This window comes from Egretta garzetta, unplaced genomic scaffold (assembly GCF_000687185.1).
Source record: "Egretta garzetta isolate BGI_Z169 unplaced genomic scaffold, ASM68718v1 scaffold30, whole genome shotgun sequence".
NCBI lineage: Eukaryota > Metazoa > Chordata > Aves > Pelecaniformes > Ardeidae > Egretta > Egretta garzetta.
This window is the reverse complement of record NW_009258383.1, coordinates 4076160-4081576: the sequence shown is the minus strand read 5'-3', so window position 1 is coordinate 4081576 and position 5417 is coordinate 4076160.

Below are 5417 nucleotides of genomic sequence, written 5' to 3'. Positions count from 1 at the left end.
GGAAAGAAAAATTGCTTTGCTGAGGTATCACACCTCCAAAGGGATCTAGAAGTGAACACGCACACTAAAGACTCCTGTGGTACCCTGCATTGGAAAGAAACCCTCCTTTGTGTTCTGGTGAAATTCAGCACAGCACAACTATATTCTCATTAGTTCAGTTGCACTGTATTTCTGCTCATTATGGAACCTGTATCATCCCGTTACACGTATCCCTGTGTTTTGTGCAGTTAACTTCAGTATCCTACTTCAGTGAGAAGTAGAGAATGTCCTAAAAAAGCCAAGTACTTCAGAAGAATGTCATTTCACCTATTTATCACCCTGCTAATTACTGGACTATTTTGAAATCATTGGAAAAAATGAGAAAAGCAAGCAGTAATTTTTTTTTTTTGACAGTGAAAATGGTTACTGATTTGTTTTCTCAGTGTGCATTCTGGCTGGTCATCAGTTGTTCTAGGACTGCCATGAAAATCAAGTTAAAGAAAATGGTGTTTGGGTGAGTTAATTTTCCTTACCAACCTGCAGCTGATCACTGAAGAGATCAGCGCGTCTGGATGACAGAGGAAGTGTGCATGAAAAGGTGTTAAGTGCGTGCCACTAGAATTGAAGTGACAAGCCCTCAGGCAGTGCAATCCAATGCTGGCAGCTACCTACAGCCATATCGACTGAGCCCTTCACAACCTCCAAGGCACTCTATCTTCAGAGCAAAACTAAAGACACTGGAATGAAGAGCTCTCTGCACTGGTGAGGGCTCACTCCAGGCAAATCTCCTTCCATACAGAAATAAAAATTCATGATGCTTCACTGTACGCTTGGTTCCCTGTCACAAGCGGCTTCACCTTATGAATTAATGGCATTGGACAGCCTCCAGCTGAGAAAAGTAAATATAAGCGTGGGACCCCCCTCACCTCCATTTCGCAGCTGTAAAAGCAGCAGTCGCATGTTAGAGCTGGAACTTGTGCAAGGCCTTTCTCATTAACCTAGAAATTGCAGCCAACTGAATGCCACAGCCTGAGAGATATACTGCAATGTATAAACAAAACCCTATGAAAGAATGGCCATGTTGCAGTCTGCCTTAGCTTAGCTTGCTTTCTCAAAGTGTTTTTTTTTAAAAAAAACAAAAAAATTTAGTTCTCTTTTGCAAGTCTTCATGCTGCTATCATCTTCGCTACCTTAGAGGGAAAGAAAGCAAAATATTTAAGCTGCTTTTATTGTTAATATTACTAGTTTGCACTAGAGGGAAAAAGACCAAGGTAGGAACCATCAGAAAATATTTTAGCCTGGCAACTTAAGGGTGAGGTATGGTATCAGTGGTAGCCAAGTTCAGGCCTCCTTAGACAAACTGAGTCTGCAGGAAAGCAGAGCAAATGCGACCGCTCTGCCACCCTCCAGGGGCTCTGAGCGTTATTTTGTCTACCATCCAGGGCTTGCTTTTTTGGCAAATGTCAAAATCAGTGAGCCCCAGCCCTGCAGCTCCTGCTCCAGTAATGACCCTGGCACCAGCTCTGCAGAGTGCAGGGACCTCTCCCCTCGGCGACTGGGACTGGGACCAGGGCAGGAGGCGCCGAGAGGACAACCGGGCTCTTGACCCTGTGGCCAGGAGTTGGGCCAGACAGGTCTGAATTAGTAGGGACTGAAGCAGATTTTAAAATTTAAAACACAGGAGGCCTATGTTGTTGGCTTTTATTCAGACAGAATAAGAACTTTCAGGGGCTGGCCCACTGTGAATTTTTGCTGAAACCTGCCTATGTGTCTTTCTTTGCACAAAGAGGTTGCAATACAGTGGATTCCATAGTAGACAGCTGGGTTTAGCTCAGATGACAAGCGTGGAAGCTGAAGCTGTCCAGGGCTTTTCTCAGCTGCACAATTCCAAAAGGTGGATGTTTATTGAAAGGGTATTTCAGATTTAGAAACCTTCTACACCTGACTCCAGCCCTTTGTTTGGAAAATGCCTTCCCCTTCTCCTGCAGGCGGACTGCAGCCCAGGTCTGGCATATGGCAGAGAAATTAAACCCTATAGATCTCACAGGACACTCTGTGGGCTTTTGTTTTAGAATTCATTTACTGAAGTCACCAGGTGATAAACCCACTGTACAAACCTTTATCCAAAAAGCAGTATGAATCATATTATGACTGTAGCACACATTACCAAACCCAACCTATAGTCATTTAGGGTAGGATGCATCCCACTTTGTATATCCCTGAATCTCCAGAGAGATTCTAAACCTTTCTCAGGACAGAGATCCAGCATTTTCTCCTCCAAATTAAGTATGCTGTTCAATAGGTGACCTCTTGGAACTGATGAAGTAACTCATTGGGTAGCTCTAAGGGGTTGGATTTTCAAGGCCATTGGTTTCCTTGGAATGGTCTTGGGCTTCTTATAGCAAAAATAGGTCTTCAAGGGAGGAGGCTGGAATCAAACTACCTGCTGCTGGAGGCATGCTGTAGGATCATGGCTGCTGCCAAACCCTTGTTAGGCCACGTGATATTCAGTGTATCGAGTAGAACCCATAGCTGCATTGCTCCTCCGTGCATTTCATCCCAACATGCATCCCCCAGTTAACCAAAGTACCCAGTGATTTAGTTATGTAATTGTGTAATATTTACAGTACTGTCATAATTTATTAAACACAGTCCTGTCTAGGACTCCCCTCACATGGACCTGTGATAAAAATTTACAATGTGATTGAACAAAATATTTCTGTTGTGTTTGTAGACTGCAACTGTGCTTTATACGAACCACCTGTAAAGTAGTAAGAAACCTGCTATACTGTTAAGCCCATTACTTTAGTTTCCAACTTAATCAAGCTAAAAATTGGATATTTGCATAATGTGAAATCTGATTTCCTGACATTCTTTGACTGTTATAATATCTTGAAGAAGTGTATAGTATGGATACTTGGGAATAGGTGAAATAAATGGACGAAAAGACAGAAATTTTAGTGCGTGAATTCATCTTTCTTTTTGACCTGAAAATTTCTTCTTTTTTTAAAGACAAGAGGGTTTATTTTGGCAGAAAGTCAGTAAAATAATTTTGTTTGGACCATGTCTGGTCTACAATAGAAACAAAGACATGAAAATCCTGTGTATATGCTGTATAAGCTTTAATTACAGCATTTACTAATATATAAAACATACTGCAAAAATTAGGCTAAGGAGTTGTATTAAAGTCACACAATCAGGAATTAAAGTGTAAGGAAAATCCAGATGATGAAGGCTACTTAGGAAGCTTGTACAGCACCTGGTGCATATTAATTAGAATGAATGGAAATGTAAACAATTGCTTTTTACATTTGTCAAGTAAATTAAAAAATAAATTCTATCAACACCTACTATATGTGTGCATTTCCTCATGAATTCATGAACAGAATTCAGACATTTAAGTTTCAAAAAATCCACTTCCTTCCTTAGAGAAGAAAATAAAGTATTTCGAGATACACAAACAAAGCTGAGGATGAATGAAGAGATAGATTCACAAAACTGCCAGAGTACAGTGCACACAAGGATTCATATCCTTCATCCAATAAGTTAATTCAAAGCATGAGCTTGTGAGGTGGGACACTTAAAGCCTTCCTCTCTTTTTTTCCTTTCAGAAGAAAACTCACCTTCCAGAAGAGATGGTTTCCATGTTCGTAGTTTATTCTAAGAAGTTCGTTCAATCCGGACCATGATTCAGAAAACAGATATCCACCCTTCATTTTCTTTCCCTGCTGCACCATTAGAAAGCCACTTGCTATGGAGTGGCTGGCAGATGGATATGGGTTGGCAGCCCTATTGAACTGGGGAAGAAGGTGACTGCTGTCATTCAGGACTCAAGGGAACAGAGTTCACTCCATTGTTCCTCACAAGTCTCTTCAGGGTATGAACAGTTTCCATGAAACTCATGATATGTTTTAACCTTGTCTTTGAAAGATCACTTGAGAGATAACGTGGCATTTCGATCTCTGTTCAGTTGTGGAGTTTGAGTACTCCATTACCTGCCCATGGTAGAGCAACTGGGTTGAAAACCTGGGCCCTGCTGAAGCCATTGTTTACCCTGAATATAGCCGAATATAGCTGAACATGGCCTCTTCCAGTTTGAACCCCATCTACTAATGCTGTATGGGGCTGGAGAGTAATGTCCCTGAGCGCAAGCAGAAGGGAGGGCAAAAGGCTTTTCTGCTTATGTGAAAATTTCTCCCTAGGCTAACACATCAGGGTACCTAAAAGGTGGATGTGGTACAGAGTGCCTCTCGACACTTCAATTCTTTGATCCAGTTCCTTAAACTACCAAGGCTTAAGCAATTGTAGTGCCTTTCTGTTCCCATCCTAACGATATTTTAACTTTCTGACCATTTTTAGCTATACTTGAGAGAGGGTTAGAGGCCTTGGAAATATTACGCTCTTACAAGTTTCATGAAAACGGGATGCTGAGTGGAAGAGAGAGACCCAAGTTAGGGCTTCTACACCCTGCTCTGGGAAAGCCATGCTGAGAGCACACTCATGTTATTGGACACCAGGCAATTTGGACACCTCAGAGACAGAGGAAAGCAGGCTTTATTTCTTCTGCTGCTCATGATGCTGCTTGGTTTTTCTTCTTATTTCTGTCTTTTTTAAATGTATTTATTTTAAAGCAACTGAACTGCAAGTTAAGGCTGTTCCTAGGAGGCCAGGACTGGCATAGGTTTGAACCAGCTCCACACTTCACAGGGATTCTCCATCTGCATGAACTCTCCCAGTAGCTGCCTCTCTGAACTTTTTGACCAATTTGAATGGCCCAAATTGAACCAGAGATGGAGCAAAGCCCTGGTTCTTTGATCTCTGCTGTCTCGGTGTAGTTATTAATGCCCTTTATCTTCCTCACTGAGTAGCTAAAAGCAGGAAAGCAGTAAGAAGCTAGGGTTTCTTTACTATCCAAATGTTTTTAAGTCTCAGTGGGGAAAATCAGGCGGTGTGAACAAATGCATTGCCAACAATGGGCCATTATGAGCGGAGCACTAAAAATGGTCTGAGGCAACATTGTGTTAGTGAATCACAGTTTTAGTTTTCTACAGAAAATTACAGCCAGTCTAAACCAATCTGTCTGAGAGCTGTGTTAAGTATCCAAAAATATTTCCGATAAGAAAAGGATAAGGTATACTTTCTACCAGTTTGTTTGACTGAACATTTTACCCACAGACAGTTTTAATTCTTCCAATTTTTTGTATTTGGGTGCTTGACTCTGTAGCCTTAAAATACGATTTTAGTTTAGGTTTATAATATATTTAATCTCCTTATTAAGGACAAAAATATTATAAATTGGATAAACTGTTTCAGAAAGACTGGTCAGATGGTAGCTTGCCTGTGCTAAACTTTATGCACACAAACATACCATCCCTTTTTCCGGTCTGAACTGTAGATGCTTTTAAGCACCTACTTCAGGAGAGGCTCTAGAGAGGTTA